At 57.3% G+C, this 17,693-nt stretch overlaps 1 non-coding gene across 1 annotated transcript; it reads right to left on the reverse strand.

Annotated features, from left to right (window-relative positions):
* Window positions 1-1,841: 1,841 nt before the first annotated feature.
* LOC107513091 lies at window positions 1,842-17,276 on the reverse strand. Its single transcript, XR_004953330.1, has 4 exons — window positions 17,126-17,276; window positions 13,244-13,373; window positions 2,983-3,415; window positions 1,842-2,033 (listed from the first exon to the last, which is right to left on the reverse strand). It is a non-coding gene; the product is annotated as an uncharacterized LOC107513091 (transcript).
* Between the last annotated feature and the right edge of the window lie 417 nt (window positions 17,277-17,693).

Raw genomic sequence — 17,693 nt, forward strand, 5'->3', positions numbered from 1 at the left:
ATGCCTTGGCCAAGACCGTGCAAAGGGGGCTCTTCCCCTGCGCTCACAAGACGGGGCGTGGGGCTCCCCATCGGTGCCCATCTCTGGGCTCAGGACCCTCATCCCTGGAAAAAGAGGAGAGGATGGGCTGGGTCAGAGGAGAAGCCTGGTCTACGCACATCCGTGCTTGTGCACACACGCATCTTCCACGCTCCTGCATGGACACTCACACACGTCGTACAGATAAAAAGGCCCACATACAAACACACACACTCCACAGGCCACTGCCTCCCCCAGCTGCACCGCAGCCCTCCCCCCGTTATATAAACTCCCCGTGCCCTCCAGTGTCCCCCGCAATCACTTACCTAATATTAGGATATTAAAAAATATGGCAAGATTTTAAGAGACTTATTAAAATGCAATTAGCAGCGTGTACGACTTAAGCAGGGAGATTATTTTTAAAAATGACTTGATTGTGCAGAATACCACGCACCTTCCCGAGGCCGTAAACCTGCCAATCACACACATTCTCAAATGGGGAGCTTTCCTCGCTTTCTCTTTGTCCTTCAGGAGTTTCTCCTGCCCCAGTGACCATGAAGGCTGTGGTCCTCCACCCACGAAAGCCACCGCCCACCCCCACCCCACACACACGCTCTGAGTCCCCTCAAGGGGCCCTTCAGAAGGAAGCCGAAGGGTCAATCAAGTCTAAAGCCAAGCCTGGAGGAGTTTCCAGAAACCCGCCAGAGGGTAGGCAAGGGGATGGAGAAGCCCCGCCCCGCAATTTCCCCCCACCCCGATTAAGATTTGGATCCGCAGAGGCGGCAGCCAGAGTGAGGACAGACTGTCCTTGCTGCGAAGCGGCTGGGGGGTGACAAGGGCTCAAGCGCGGAGGAAGAGGGCCTAGGGAGTGGGTTACTGCTGACCCTCTCTGATGGCTGAGCCTCAGAGCACAACCACCCCCCGCCCCCAGCGCCCCGCGCCCGCGGCCCCCCGCAGCGCCCACTCGCCGCGGCCGGAACGGTGGGTTTTGCTGCCCCCTGCTGCCCGCTCTCCGCACTGCCGCCCCTCTTCTGGGACGGGATGGCGGCGCGAAGGTGCTCGCAAGGTCCCGAGTCAGCACTCCTCCAGCTGCGGGGTCCACAGGAAGGACCCCAGGATCTTCCAGGCTCTAACCTGAAAACAAACACGCAGGTGGAAACGTGAGGGCGGCTCTCCCGCCGCCTCCATCTCGGGCAGCCCCACCCCTGGCTGAAGGAGTTTATCAAACGCGCTCTCTACTTCCTGGCATTAGGCTCCCGCTGGCACTTTTATTCCAACCATAAAAAGGCTATTTCATTGAGAAATAAAGTCCCATCTCCCTGACGTGTAACTCCTTTCAGAGCTCTTACTCAGCCACCAGGCAAAATTTATGTTTCCTGGATACTCTCTCCGGGGATTGCAACTGGAAATTGGGAGAGTGAGCAGCAAGGGGGCTTTTCCTTGCCGGCCCCTGGACGGGTGTTAATTCCTTGGGTCTAAGGAGCCTAATAAGCCAAGGCGTCCAGAAGAGAGCCCTCGCCTTGGAATGAGAAGCTCTGGTTCTGCCCGTCTTCGCTGTGCGACCTTGGGCAAGGTCCTGAGCCTCAGTTTCCTCATCTGTTAATGGGGAAGACCTGTTCCCTCTCTTCTTCAGAGGGATACCACCAGCTAGCTGCAGGGAGCAGATGGAGGTGGAAAGTGTCACTATCATTACGGAGACAGAGGGATTCTCTGACTTGAGGGGTGCGGTCGGGGTCCCTGCACAGATTCTCGAAGAATCCCAACCTTCATGTGTGTCAGAATCACCTGGAGAGCATGTTAAAACGCAGACGGCCAGCCTCCAGCCCCGAGTTTCTGGATGAGTAGGTCTGAGTTGGAGCTCCAGAATTTGCACTTCTAACAAGGTCCCAGGTGAAGCCGATGCCACTGGTCCGGGGACCTTACCTTGAGAGCCACTGTTCTGAGGACTTTGAGGTCCAGGATGTGGGACCTCTCAGCCTGGGCCTTGAGAGAGGAAGGAGCTGGTGCGAGGTCACCTGCGGAGCAGGTAGTGGTGGGTTCTGGCCAGCTGCCTGTGACTGAGCGTCTGTCCCTTCCACCCCATCTTATCCGCCTGCTGGCTTGGCCTGATGTCCCCGACAGCCCCCACCCCCAGAGACCAGAGCAGCGGAGGTGTCAGGAGGTGGGTTGAGCTGGGGAGGATGGATGCTCAGGGACAAGGCACGCCATCCCCGCAGGATGGACCCCCACATTATCCTAGCCTGGAGGTGGCCTGGCCATCCACTCTTGTTTCCAGACTGCCCTACGCTGAACACAGAGGCTCAGAGAAGTGGATTGGTTTGTTCAAGGTCACACATCTTGGGCAGGACACCCGGAAGAAAGCCCTTCCCATCATGGCCCCTCTGGTTATGCAGTAATTTGGAGGATTACTAGGTTGATGACTCCAATTCCAGTTTAAGTGATGTTAAAATACCCAGCAGAGACTTGCAGCTAAGGCGGGAAGAGCGTGTTGTGATGGAGAAGTCCGCAGAGGGAACACATCGAAAATCTGGGAATTTGAGACCTTCGACAAGGGAAAAACGATGAGCCTGGATGGGGCTGGGCGTGAAAATCAGCTCTGTGCTCAAGGAGGAAAATCCAAAAGGGAAAATGGGCCACTGGCCGCGCTGCGTAGTAGGGGAGAAGGGTACTAAATGTGTCACAGACCCTGGACTTTACACGGAGTCATGGGCCGGGGGGGGGGGGAGGGGCGGGGGAGATGAGACTCCGAGCTGCTCAGGGTGGAGAGGCACCTTGTCTAAGCACCCTATGTCCCAGGTGGTCTGACATCCAGCCAGCAGGGAGCTGACCCGGATGGGAAGAGCCACGCGCTGCAGAGATCTCCCTCACGGCAGACACTCAGCCGTCAGCCACAAACGAATGACTGCAAAGCCTGGGAGGTCTCAGCAGGAAAACTGGAGGTCTCCGGGCAGGAAAAACACTCACACGCGTGCACGCACGGCCCTGGGATCGGGCACAGGGGCCGCCCAGGCCCTAGCAGACCTGGACTCCTGGCCACGGGTCTGGAGTTGTCCCCTCTCGAGGGAGAACAAGAGTCAGAGCACCTTCTGATTAAACACACTGTCCTGGTTTTGAGTCGACACGGAGCCGAGCGAAGCAAAGTGGTTTGTCCCAGCTCGCAGTGCTCGGAGCCGGGAAGAGAGTCCAGGCGGCCGATGCCCAGGCCCCGCCGCCGCGCAGATCGCCATGCGTGCCAGGTGCAGCCCGGCGAGTTCATTAACTCCGTTCCTTCTGTCTCCTCCCCCACGGCGCAGGGTGGTTAAACGTGAGGAGGACTTGGCAAAGCGTCAGCCCTGGTTTACAGCGCTTTCTCGGGGGTGGGCTCCTCTGGTCTGTGAGGTCCCAAAGCTGGGTGGCTCTGCAGAGGTAGAGAAGGGGGAAAGTGGATGGGGGGGGGGGGGCAGGCAGGGACAGAGAGAGACAGAGAGACAGAGGCAGAGACACAGGCAGAGAGACAGAGACAGAAAGACAGAGACAGACAGACGGAGACTGCGGGCCAGTGCTGTGGGGTGGGAGATGTGACAGGTGTCAAATATCACTGGCAGCCACCTCCACTGGGCCACCTGCACGTTGGACAGGAGTGGCACGAGCCCCCAAAGAAGGGCCCTTTGAGTCGCCTTTCCTTCCGGCAGGGTGAGTTGACCTGGCTCGCCCAGGGCACACCGGGCCAATCCCCTCGCTGAGGATCTCCACGTTCTGGCCAGCTTTTCAAAACCAGAATGAAATCTGGGCCCCTGCCGCGGCCTTCGGGCCCCGCAGGCCCACGCCCCCAGCCCCCTTCGCTCCCTCCTGCTTGCTCCGCCAGCTTCCGCGGCTTCTTTCTTTCCCTCCAGCCCTCCCGGGGCCCTTGCTATTGCTGTCCCTCTGCCCGATGCCCCACCCCAACCCCCAGCTCTTTCCAGGTTTACCTCCTCAGAGGGGCATCTCGGCCGTCCCACCCGGAGCGGCCCACAACCCAGCCCCATTCAAGTTGCATCTTTGGGTTTCTTTAGAGCACTTGGCGTCGTCCGCGACGGTCCACACATGTGATTATAGGACGTCTCCACCATCCCCCTTCACACGTGCACATACACTCACACGTGTGCACGCGAACTTTTGCTCCACACGAGGGCCTTTCTCTGTCCGATTCACTCTTCCCTTCCCAGAGCTGGCACAGGGCCTGGCACGGAGGATGCGCTGCATAAACCTCTGTCGAGTGATGGGGTCCAGGATTCACACTCAAGGAGGCGACTGGGGGCCTGGGGAACCAGCCGCCCGTGAGCCCACGGCGTCAGCACTGGGTTCTGACCACCCTCCCCACCAGCCTCCGAAGACCTAGCCCCTAAACAGGGGACTCTTGTGAGCTGACCCGGGCCCAGGGGAGGTCAAGGTCTTCCTCCCTCCCCAGTCCAGGCCACGCGGCCAGGTGTCCAGGCAGTGGCCCAAGTCTTGGGCCTCCTCCTGCTGGCTTCCCCTCTAGGTGTCAGGCTTGCCCTGGCATGGGGGCTGCCCGTCCAGTCCCCAGGCAGCGGCCACCCTCAGGAGACCTGCCTGGTGCGGGGCAGGGCAGGGGGTGGGGGGTGGGGGAGGGGGGAGATGGGAGGGGCTGGCCTTGGAGTCACGGCTCCGATTCAAGAAGGGAAATCATCCGAGCTTTTAAAAAATTAAATGGAGTCAGTAATTTGATTTCAGGGAGAAGCTGAAAACCTCGTAATGGCAGGAGCAGCTCAATTCCGTGCTGAAAAGGAAAAGCCTTAAATGGGGCTATTAAGCTTTTGCTGGGATGGATCTGCCCGGAGGAGGAAGGGGGGGGGCGGGGGAGCAGCCGTCCTGGAGGTAGAGACCGTTTATCAGCCAAGACAACCCTGATTATTTATTTATTTATTTGTTTCGCCAGCCGGGGCGTTGCTGACGGGGCCTCCTCGCCCTGGCTGCGTTTCAAGTCCCTCTGCCAGTGACCGGCCCGTCCTGAAGGGGGCGGGAGGAGGACTGAGTGCTGCCTGGGCTCAGGCCCCCGCTGCGCTCCTGGGCCAGGGAGCTGGAGGGTGCTGGTGTCCCCGGAGGTCAACGGGGTCACCGGAGCCGTCAGAGCCAGGCGGGGTGCCAGCTGCTGCCATAGGAACCAGGGCGAGGGGGTGGTTAAGTCAGGAAAACCCAGCAGTGACACTTCTTACTCCTCTCCTCCCATGGGGTCCTTTAGAGACCCGGGGTCATGGCCCCCGGAGGCCCGGGGGAGGGGTGTCTCACACCACAGATCTCGGCACCGCCACCCCGCAGAGAGGTCTGCACTGCGCACTGTGGCTCAAGGCTTTCCTTGCTCTCCGAGGGGGGGGGTGGTGGTGTGGGACGAGCCAACCCAACGTCTCCTCAGCCCCTTGGCTGGGAACCCAGTGCTCTGTTTGCGCATTCTGAAGCCATAACAAGGATGGCTCGAGGGGGAGGAGTTCGGGCCGAATCAAAGGCTTCGTGGCCATTTCCTCACTGACCCCTAATCGCCCAGCTGGGGAGGAAGTATGTGACTGATCGGGAAACCGAGGCACAAAAAGGTTAGTGCCTCGGCCCAGGGTCGCACCGTGAATGAGCAGAGAGGCTAGGACCGGAAGCACAGCAGCCCGGCTGCAGAGCCAGGGACCCTTCCCTCCCCCATTCAACGCCGGGACCAGCGCCTGGTGGGGGGGTGGTCCAAGAGGCAAGGCATGCCCCAACTCTGCCCGCCACACTCCTTCACACTTGGGGTCCCAGGGAGGGGGCCGCTCACAAGCCCCTCTACAATATTCTGAAGCTCAGGAGGCCTGTGACTTTCAGGGCTGGCTGGGAATGCAGGCCGTCAGCTCCTGCCGGGCGTCCCCTGGCGAAGCCATGACCATGGGAGCCCACAGGCCCTGAGTTTGCTGGCCACGTGTGCAGCCCCGGACTCAGCCTGTTCCACCAGTTAGCGGCGGCGCTGCTCTGCGTCTCGGGCTCCCCTTGCCCCTCCCACGATGCGGCTGTGGACTTCCTGGAGGCAGGGGCCCGGGGCTTTCCTGAGGAGAGCCAGGCGGCTGCTCTCTGCTGGCAGCCACTCAGCAGTGAGAGCTGGGAGGGGCTGCCGGGCCCACCCTGGGCCTCCCCACGCTGCGAGGCCCTCGGACAGGCACAGGGCCTGGCTGCTGCCGCCGCACCTTGGAAATCTTCCCTCTTAGGGCAGTGATTGTGGCGTCCATCGGCTTCAGCAGGAAGATGAGTCCCAGCCCCTCCGTGTGCCGACTTGGTTCTGAAAATAACGGGCCCAGGTACCCTCTGGCTCCCTTCCTGGGTGGCCCCGTGGCCTCCGTTATGGAGGATGTTTCATGGGGCTCTCTGGGGGGACAACAGGAACCCAGCATCTCTGCAGTGGGGCTGGGCATGGAGGACCTCCTGTCTGGCCTGGCCGGGACCCCCTGCAAAGGCTCAGTTGCAGCCGCACCTCCCCCTGACAACCCTCCCGGCAGGAGGGGCCTTCCTGGTGGCTGGGCCGGGTCCTGCTCAGGCCCTGTGGCTCCTAGACCATCCTGTCTGTTAGGTGACAGATGGCCTTGAGACTGGGGACACTTCAGACTGTTCAGACCCTGGTGAGGTGGCTGAGGAGGAGGTCCTCTGGACTCTGTGGACAGTGTGGCTAAAGGCAGGGGTGTCCGAGTAACCCCACTTTTCCTGGGGGAGTCTATGGACCATGCCGATCTTGCATTGCTCTGGGAAAAAGGGAGACGGTATACATCCAGGTTTGGCTGTTTGCAGAGATGGTCCAAGCTCCTTCTTCAGCGAAGGAGCAGCGAAGAGAGGAAAAGCATCAGAAATAACAGGATGTGGGCTTCGGCCACCCTGAGGATCACGGCCCAGATAAGGGCCTTGGGGAGCTGTGACCGCCGGCTGGTTCTCCGCGCCGAGCTCCTGGACTCCATGCCTCAGTTTCCCTCCTTCCATTTGCATGTGCTGACCCTCCCCTCCTTTTATGGGGTCTCAAGGCCCTGAGAGGCTATGAGCCAGGTAGGACAGCTGGGAGAGGGACTGCCCTTGGGTGGGAGCTCTGGGGTCCCCCACTTTCTCTGAGGAGTGTTCTGAAGCTGAGGAGGAGAAGGCGTGGTCAGAGGTCGGAGTGGGGCTCCCTTTGGAAAACCAGTGGGGAGAGAAAGGGTCCGCCAAGGCCTCATGAGGGAGAGGCCTTTCCAAGGAGACCGTGGGTAGAAGACAGGGCGATGCCCATGCACCCGCCAGTCCATCGAAAGGCTGGCAGGTAAAGCTCCGAGAAACCCTTCCCACAGTCCTCCACGGCAGCTGGTCCTGCAACTTGGAACAGGGACGAGGCAGCAGAAGGCTTTCCTGCCGGACGGGTCTCAGGTCCTGGGGGTGGGGGCGGGGAGCAATCCTTCATATGAGTTGAGGCAGGCAACTCCTTTCCTGGCCTTCCAGAAAGGAAGCAGAGGTCAGCCTCCTCCTAAGGAAGCAAAATCCTCTGACACCCTGCTGGAGAAGCCACACCCACCCCTCTTTACAGGTGGGGAAACAGAGGTTTGGGGACATCGAGTTCAAGCATTGGGTCAGGGGCTGTTTTCACTGGCTACATTTCACAGACCTCGGAGCTGAAGTCCTTTTTGAGAATATGTGGGTATCAGAATCTATTTCTGAAACTGAATCACAGAATTTCTGCAAAGAGCACCTGGCCCCGACGCCCTGCCCCTGCTTGAGGTCACCAGCAGTTTTCCTCTTTTCCATCGGCCCAGCTCCACAAACCACACAAACCAGAATTGGCCTCTACTCTGCTGACGTTCTGGGCCAGATCGCTCTTTTTGTGCATGGGAGAGGCCTCCTGCCCACTGCAGGGTGGGGGTCCTCGACCTCCAGGCTGCAGGCCAGTACCGGTCAGTGGCCTGTTAGGAACTGGGCCACACAGCAGGAGGTGAGTGGGGGGCCAGTGAGAGAAGCTTCATCTGTATCTGCAGCCGCTCCCCAGCACCAGCATCACCGCCTCAGCTCCACCTCGGATCATCAGACACCAGATTCTCATAGGAGCACCGGTCCCTGGTGCCAGAAAGGTTGCGGACCGCTTTTGTAGGGTGTCTAGCAGCATCTCTGGCCTTTAGCCACAGGATACAGTAGCATCCCCCCGAGTTGTGACCATCAAAAACATCTCCAGACATTGTTAAATGTCCCCTGGGAGGTAAAAACACACTGCCTCCGATTTTGAGAACCGCTGGCTTAAAGCTTGCAAATTCTGGCTCCCAGGTCAAACACATGTTTGCTTTGGCCTGCAGAGGGTTTTAAATATTTTTCAAATTAACAGACAAAATTTCAAAACCAGCTTTTTCTGGAAAATCAGAAGATGTGGCCGCACGGCCCTGCTTCCCTACGAAGGAAGCGAAGGAAGCAAGAATCAGCTCCAGGTAAGGGGGCGGGGGCCGGGGGGCTTTTCTCTAGCCGGTCCAGTGGCTGCCAGTTCTCGGAGTCCCCACGACTTCCCATTGTCTCCTACACAGCTTTGCAGCCTTTATCCTCCTGTACTTGAGCCAGGGTTTTCCCGCCCCCACTCGGTCACACTCCCGGCCTGACCCCTAGAGGCGTTTTTGTCAGTAACGTGTAACAGTGACAGCTAAACCCTCTTGGCTTCTCTTCTCCAGGCCCGATAGTCCCTCGCCTCCACCGTACTCGACATCTCTGTTGTTTAATAATTAGGATTTCTCCTATATGTTCTAACCACTTTTCTTTTGGGCGGAGGGGAGCGAAGATTAAAAAAAAAAAAAAAATCTAACTACCAAGCACTTAGGCAATTGTAGTGCATTAATATTCCAGCATATTAGTCACATATTTACACGGAGAAATGTTCTTTGCCTAAAACATTTTAAAGACTACCTAGTAAAAATTCAGTCCAACGAGCATGTATTAAGTGCTTACCAAGGGCAAGGCAGTTTGATGAGGCCCTTGAAGAATGAAATGCGGAAGAAGACACAGCCCCTGATCGCGAGGAGTTCGCAGACTAGCGGGAGGGACGGGAACGTGCACCAATAACTATAATAGGAATAGAAAGAGCTAGAAGCTGCGGGGAGGGGGCCGGGGGGGGGTGCAGCGAAGGTGGACTGGGAACCAAGAGGGGAGAGATCCATTCTGGCCGCTGATATTAAATTAGACAAACGAGGAAGAGAACATTCTTTCCCCGTACAGATCTTTCTGGAGAGGCCAGAAAGTCTCCCTGAAATGTTCTTATTATTATATTGCCCAGCTATTTTTGTATTTTATTTACCGTGTCCCTATCAAGGACCAACTCTCTCTTCAAAGCCCAGGACAAAGGTCATCTGCTCCTTGGCATGTCCCCCAAGCCCCAGTGCCGTCCATTATAATTCTCTAGACGTTTCTTCTCTCCCCTGCCAGACTGGGCACTGAACAAGAGCAAGGACCGAATCCGGTGGCCTCTGTCCCCTCCCGAGCCTCGCACGGGGCCTCCCACAGGGCAAGTGCTCAGTGAATGTGTGCCGGGTAAAGTTCTAGCCCTCCCTTTCCCAAATCAATGTCATCGCTGCAGGAAACCATTAAAACAAAAACAGCCGAAATGTGTAAAAACTTTCAAAAAACACTTCCATTTTTAGCAGACTGTTAGAACTCATCCCCTCCCCACACACCCGCATTTTGCTTTGTTTCTAATTCTGAATTTGGGGCTAGATGTGGTAGGCAGTCCCCCTTTTAATCTTTAAATATAGTTCTGAATATAATTACATTTTTATGCAGCACCGAAACATCATATCCTGGTAACGGGGCATTCTTGCACTATTAACATCTGAGTTAAATCTCCTTCTCGTCTGTCTTCTATTGAGGACAGTTAGGAAGTCGAAGATGAAAGTGATCGACATCATTTGTGAATTATGTGTATTTCCTCATGCTGTATTTCAATGGGTTTTGCTCCCGGTGGTTTTGTGAATACCAGGTTGTCTGGTAGCCGCGCTTTCACTGAAAACCCCTTTTAAGATACGAATCCCGGGATCCTGGCATGGAGGACACACACCACGTTTAGAAGAGGGTTCGCTTTGAGTAAAGAAAAAAAAAAAAAACACGTCACATCGCGCAGTTCTCTTTGCCAAGGAGCCTCATCCACCTCGTAAGCGACCTGAGGGGCTGGGGCCCCGACACATCGCTGGGCTCCTCGGGGGGCCGGGAACTCTGCTAAGCTCCCGACCCCACCACCCCTAGTCCTGGCAACGGGCACCGCCATTCCCGCGGGCCCGCAGATGGAAAAACGGAGGTGCGACTCCAGGGCCAGGGACGCGTCACCGGCACCGACGAGACGAATGATGGAAAGCGGGCCGTTTCAACGCGGAGTGGGCGCCGCCATCCCGGAGGAGAGGCCTCGCACGTCTGGCTCCCTGACCCTTCGGGATGTTTGAGCTGGACCAAATAACCTTCGGACGGGGACAGACTGACACCGTCTTCTAAACAGCTGTGTGTGGCGCTAACAGGAAGGCAGACGCCCTGGCTGCAAGGACCGACGGTGGAGGCCACTCTTTAGAAGAGGAACCTAGCTCGGCGGCACCCACAGAAACGCCTTCCTTCCGTTCGTGCAATTATTTCCCTTCCCTCTCTCATAAACGCCCCTGGCGTCCACCCCGCGATCAGGACATAACTCAGGTACCTGTCTGAATCTACGCCCCCGATCGTAATCCTTTCTCTTCCTTGGGCCTGAAGTAAACGCTTGTTGCTGCTGCTTTGGCTTTTGACGTTTGAGTGAACGCCGCTTAGATCCCATGCCAGCTCCAGCCAGCGGGCCTGACACCACCGCTCACCTGGCTGGGTGTGGGACTTGTCAGGGCCAGGAAGAGAAAGCCTTGTCACTCGAGAAAGAAGCACGAGGCTGGGGAAAGAGGGGCTCGCGTGGAGCGTGCCTGTTCCGGCAAGCACGCCCTCAGGCCGACCCACTCACCCGCACTCCGGAAGGAGCCCTGCACTTTCTAAAAACCAAAGACAGCCATCGCAGCCAATCCCAGGCTCAGGGCTCCCCTACAGAGAGCTGCATCCCCAGGGCTCCTTGGGCCCCCTGGCATTGCTGTGGGGCGACGAGGAATGAGTTGCTGTCCTCCCATGGGGCCGCCCTGGCAAGAGTGTCAAGCCTTAGAGGCATAAGTGGCAAAGTTCTGATTTCAGCCGGCCCCACAGATCTGCTCTCCGCGTCTCTGGCTTCCCATGGTGTCAGTGGCCCAAGGGAGAAGCGGCCTCTGGAAGGAGCAGGACAGCCGATCCCAAAATCAGGACACTGAGCTGGACCGGGAGCACCCCAGCCACCAGGAAGCCGGCCACCACAAAGTACCTGTTTTCCACGATTGTGTTGGTGCGAGACTGGTGGGCTCCAGGGAATTTCAGGCTCAAGCCTGCAGAAACCTCAAAGCAGAAACCTTTATTGCGTCTGCCAGGGAATGTGAACGAAGACCTCTGACTCCGGCCGGGATGACACCGGACTGGGGAAGGGTACGTGACTTGGGAAAACCCACACGTCGCAGGCACATGGACAGAAGGGGCCACGCCCGCGGTCAGCACGGCACACTCGGCAAATCGGCGACCTGAGATTACTTGGTGTTGGGCTGGAAACTGTCCACACGAATGAAGGAAGAAGAGAACAAAGGAGGCCATGCCAGACCCCTGGGGCATCCCGCCATTCGTGAGGGTTTGTGAGGAAGCAGGTGCCACAAGCAGGGAGGGCTCCCCGGGGAAACTGAAGACGCATCGCGGCCTACATTGTCTTCAGCCTTCGTGACCTAGCCTGGTGCCCCTCCATTACCAAAGCTGCTCTTAAGAAACACAGCTCATATCAGTTGTTTACACTTTAGCAAGAATTTCGCTGTGCCGGCTGTCTCACGGGGGCATTTCGAGCCAGCTTCGCAGTTGCTAAATGACAGCATCTGTCTCCAAATAAGGGATTTCAAGCATCACGAATGGGAGAAGAGCTGTTTGGGGGCTTGGCAAGACCACCCCCGATGCCCTAAACTCACCAGAGTCCCGATCACGAAATTTGGTCCATGATATCATTCCATACCATGTAAAGTCGTAGTCCTCTCTGATCTACCTGTACTGGACAAGGTCTTTGAGCCACCTGTCTATAGAGTTCCATAGAATTTAAATTCCCTGGAGGCAGGAAGTGGTCCTCCAGATTCTGGGCCCCAAGCTGAACAAAATAGTTAACACCAATACAGGATCCAGATCAGGGGTCCCAACTGCTGTCAGATCACAGAGCCCTGGAGAGCCTGACGGAGGCGACAGGACCCTCTCCCATCTTTGCTCTCAGGTGCCCTGAAGCCCATCTTGGGACCTCACAGGAGTTCAAAGACCCCTGGGTTGGAGGCCTCTGGTAGATGATTCCATTCTTCATGCACACGCTCCCTCCCACGCACACTCCACACACACTCGCTCTTGCCCTCCAGGAAGAGCAAAGGTCTCTTTGTCCCAAGCGACGCAGGAATTCACGGTCAAGGTAGAGGTTAAGAAGAGGACAGGTGGGGTGGGACCATGAGGATAAGGTACCCAGGAGAGGCAGGAACACAGAGGTGGACGAGAGAGTGATGGAGCCGGGAAGGGTGGACATCAGAGGTGCTCCTGAGTCTCACCCGGCGGGTGAGAGGCTTCTAAAGAATTGGCACAGTCACCGCTCCCCAGCCCAAGTGCCAGGAGCTCCAGGGAGGTGTCTGGCACCTGGCGAGACAGGAGTGGCCCTCGATGGCCTCTGAAACTGCTCCTTCCAGAAGCAAACTCCCTCCACAGGGGCCCCCTCTCACTTTCCTGAGTGTCACAGAGCCCAGGTCAGGGGCTGTTGCTCCGAAGCATCCAGGAAATATTATTTAGCCGGGATATTTTTAGCAGGAAGCGAGCTCGGAGCAAATGTCATGTGAGCCGTCTTCTCTTACACGGCAACTTTGGGCTATTTAAAGAGATGGTAATTACGCTCCTGCCACCAGCATCAGGACGAGCTGAATGCGTGATTGCAGGAGCCCCCGTCTGCCGTGCGGAGCGCTTTACGCTAATGGGGCCCAATTTTCGAAGCTGCCTGCCTAAATCTGTCCAGTCTCGCAGGTGGACATTTGAATCAGCACCAGAGGGGCGGGAAACTGCTCTTCGGGGTCTCGTACCTGTTCCCAAAGAGGGCGCTATGCCTTGAGACGCCCCCTGCAAGAGACCACCCCCCTCCCCCGCCACAGCAGGGCTGCTGCCCAGCACTGACCTCGCGCCTCTGAGAAGGTCTCGCTTCAGACAGCAGTCGTGGTGGTGTTGACGCACATGCGCAATGCCATCAGGCTGGCGTGTCCCAGAGAAGCCGCCAGCTTCCCTGAAAGGGACAGCAGCCACGGGGTCTAGAGAAACAGGACACACTCGTAAGCGGTCTGGCCAAGGAGATACAGTCGCCGGGGGGTCAAGGAGAAAGTACACTTGAGGGGACACTCAGGCCGCAAGGGGGTTGGGCAGGACAAGGAGGCATGGCGGCAGGCCGCTCAGCGAGGAAGGCAAACTGGACACTGAGCTCCTTATACGTTAGGGGAGCAGACCCCTTGCGGGAGGGCTTGGCACATAGTAGGCGCGCTATGTGGCTGAAAGAAAGAATGCACCATCACCCCTGCTAGCGATGCCACCCAGACCACCCATACGCCACCCAGCCAGGTGCAACTGGAGTCCTGTCCTCGGTCCCATTTGCCAGGCTTCAGCGGGACATTGGCAATCCGGGCCTTGACTAAAAGTAGGGCCTCGGTGGGAGGGGTGCAAAGAGGAGTCCCCAGACGCTACCCTAGGAGGACCAGGAGGAGTTCAGGAAAACACTTGAGGAAGAGGAAGGCGACTTCAAATATTCAAAGGGACACGAAACGGAGAAGGGACCAGCTCCTTACAGGAGGCTGCAAGGAACAGACCCAGGACCAGCAGAAGGAAAGTCCGGGGAAAGAGGTGTGCGAGAACAGGTGGCCTTGCAAAGGAATGAGCTCCCCGTCACTAGAGAGGATCTTAGCAGGGAAAGGACCTCGGAGCCCCCAGCCTGGCCGCCCACCCAAAGCGGTCGGGCTTCCTCTCCGATGGCCTCAGGCCACTGCCCGGCAGACACCAGGGGAAGCTTCCAGCTCCAGCCACCAAGACAAAGACCCCAGAGAGTCGGCACCGCTCATTGATCCTTCTCCAAAGGATTACAGAAGTCAAAACCTCCTGCCTCTGACTGCCCCCAAGCACTGGCTGGCAGAACCTTCTGGAAAGTTGCTCCTGCGCCACCTGTCCGCTGGTGCTTCCCAGGGGCAGGGACAGGGAGACCTGCAGAACAAAGAGGAAGCAAAGTCTCCTGGCAAGTGGTAAGCAAAGGTGAGTGAGTAAACATTTCTGCCTGAGCACATAAGCGCTGGCAATTACCCCAGCAGGAGGCCGGCGAGAGCGCAGAGCGGCGGGGTTGTTTGCTCATTAAGACAAGAAAATCATTTATGTTCCGGGACTCGAGTGTCAACAGACCCAGGGAAATGTCGTTGCCTCAGCTGCCGCCCTCTGCCCCACCAAGGGGGAAGCTGAGGTCCCCGGCACAGCTGGCGAGGCACAGACGCCATCGGGACCTTGGGGAGCCAGGAGGAAGGACCGGGGTGGATGCATGAGGTTTGGTGAGAGAAGAGGATTCCGCATCTCCCCCTGCCGCCTTCCAAGCTGTCCCACTGTTCCCAAGCCCCGTGCCTCTCAGCTCGGCGGCAAGCCGGAGGAAGGCAGGGACGCCCCTGGAGGCTGGGCTGTAAAGTAGGAGAGAAACTATTCTGCTTAAAGAAGAAAAGAAGACGAGATCCAGTGAGCAGCAAAAAACGCCGTGCCCTTTAAGGCCCCCGCGCGGAGGCTATATTTAGGGCGGAGGACATTCCGCGAGACCTCGGGCAGCCTTCACCGGGAGCAATCGCTAATCACTGCATTGAGTTTACGGGTGCCCCTGGGCACACTTAACCCAGGGCAATGAATAGTTATTGCGCGGCCTCCCGCCTGGGGCCTGTGGGCACACTTAAGCGAGCGCGCGGATCGCTGTGAGCGGGCACGGCTCGGGTACACCCTTGGGCACCCTGCGCCTTCAGCGGGGAGAGGCAGAGTATTAAATATCTATGTGCCCTGTGCCCACAGCTGCATTTAGCCAAGGGCAAGGCCAGTGAAACGGCTTTAATTAAAACTTAATGCAAGTTCAAGGTGTAGGTACGGAAGCAGGGGCTGCAGAAGTCACCAGGAATGAATCAGTCAATTCGACGAGGTTCTCGGCTTGGGGGAAGAGGGTGGCGGGGAGGGGGAACTGGGGCAGCGGAGACCTGTCCTCTGTCTCGTGCGCGCCGCCCACCTCGCTGCGTCTGTGTTCTAGGACGTGGGACCACTGCAGGCTCCCACGCCTTTCCTGGTGAAGGATGCTGGGCACCCAGGCTTAAAGGCAGGTCACTGGAGACAAAGCTGGCGCCTGGCGCCGTGAGCGGATCCTGCTTTTCTCAGCAACTCCGTCTAGGGTTGCGTGACACCGGCAACATCGTCCCCCGCCCCCTAGCGGCAGCTCCCAGAATTACAGGCCCAGGGCAGAGGGAGAAGTGACCAAGCTCCTGAATGTCAGAGAACCTGGTGGCAAGCTTAGGGATCTGGCGGTGGGGCCCTGCACGTTTCAGAGGGACCAACACCAGGCTTGGCATGGCCAGTTGTGCCTCTAAAAAGACAAGTGGGCAGAGAAAGCGCCGCCCACTCATCCCCCGTCTCAGAGTTGGGAAGCAAGAGAATATTGGAGGGATCCCACCCACCTGCCAAAGATGGCAGAGAGCTGGGCTCAGCTAGGTGAGCTCAGGTCCCAGAGCCACAGCCAAGGGACTCTCTCTACCTGCCACAGCGCAGGCCAGGTGAGATACAGTCACAAGCTCTTCCTGGAGCCAGTGTCCACACCTCATTCAAATCTCTCCCCTCAGCACCAGCAGGACATAGCATACAGTAGAGCTTAATAAAATGCTCGTTGAATGAACAGTGGTCATCATAGGCTGGCTTTTGGCTCCGAACCCCTTTCCTCTTCTCTCCTTTTCTCCTCCCTCCTCTTTCCCTCCTTGGCCCCTTTTCCTCACACAGGGCAGGGGTTGCACACCCATATCCTTCAGGCCAAATTCAGTATTTTCTTTGACCTACGCAATGTTTACAAAATTAAAGTCAACTTTTTAAAATTAGGAGATCTCACATACAATTATGGATTTCCAACTCCTTAGGAAAAAAAAAATGGAAAGTCTGGAGCTGGGGTGCAGCTGTCCCTCTGCAGGGGCCAGGGCTGGAGGCAGGGCTGGCTCCGGCTTGCCGACCCCAGACCCCACCCCGCCCCCGGCTCTACCTGGCTCACAGCTCGCTGAGGGACCTTGGGCACGTCTCCTAACCTCTCTCTGCTCAGTTTTCTCATCCGTAGAATGGCAATAATAATAGCGCCCACCGCACAAGGTCGCTATGGACATGAAATGAGTTGATATTTACAGAGGTTAAAACAGCGCCCGGTGCGAAGCAAGTGGCATTAAAGTGTCTGCTAAGCGAGTGAAGACGTGAGTACAGTTCTCCCCTGCCTCCTCGGTCTGGCACACGCATTCCCGCTGCGGGTCCGGCCCCCGCAGGCATTTGCCTTCGTAACCTGCCAACCCCACCCAAGACACCACACCTGATCGTATCCGCGGTCTTTTTTTATGGCTAAAAGTCTCTGAAAGTCTTTCCCATGACCCAGGTCCAAAAAGTAGCATTCAGGCTGGCAAATTTTTTCGACACAGAGAGAAAGGACACAATTTTGCAGCTTTAGGGATAACCCCTGTCCTTTCACTGTCCCCTGTGCCAGCTGTGACGGGAAGTCGAGAACATCAGTTTGGAGGCTGTTAATCCTCCCACTCCCACCCCGTCCCATCTCCTTCCAGCTCGCTCAGACAATAAGCCCAATGGCATCGAATGCCCAGCCAGTGCCCATGAATGTCCACAGGAGAACAATGGCCCACTGCACCTCCAGCTGTCAGCTATCTGTGCAGCCACGTCTTGAGGCTCGGGAGCCATGGCCTGCAGAGAGGAGCCCAACCTGAGATGCCCCCCATCCCACCCCCAGGTCCCCTGAACCCGTTACCTGAGTGAGCGAATGCGGCCGACACGGTCTTGACTCAGCGTGGACGTTATCACTGGACACTTCGTTATGGAGCCGTCGCTCTGCTCCAACCTCTTCGCCCCTCTTTGAAATGTTCTGATTTCCAACCTGTAATTTGCCTTCTGGAAGTAGGGCAAACTTCATGTGTGCAAATGAAAGAGGGAAACACAGTTAATAGGCCACAATTATAGGTCAGTGACTATTTACAGCAAATATGATTAACATCACTGACGAAAGCCAGGCAGTTCTCTCTCGGAAGACGGCTGGGAAGTGAGACCGAGGTGGCAGAGACCCAGAGCCTGGGTCCCTACCACTGGGAAAGCCCTCAGGGCTGGGGGACGTCTGTGGATTTCAGGAAGGCCAGACCTGGTCAGACAGAGCAAGAGCTTGTGTCTGAATGTCCCTCGACAGGTGATGAACATGTGCTCACACGTCATCTCCTTCGACCCTCACAGATGTCTCGTAAGGTAGGTTTTCTTATTCCCATTTTACACATGAGGCCGTTGAGGCTCAGGGTAGGTAAATGACAAAGCCAAAATGCGGATGGGGT

The sequence above is a fragment of the Rousettus aegyptiacus genome, unplaced genomic scaffold (assembly GCF_014176215.1).
Source record: "Rousettus aegyptiacus isolate mRouAeg1 unplaced genomic scaffold, mRouAeg1.p scaffold_m13_p_1, whole genome shotgun sequence".
Lineage (NCBI taxonomy): Eukaryota > Metazoa > Chordata > Mammalia > Chiroptera > Pteropodidae > Rousettus > Rousettus aegyptiacus.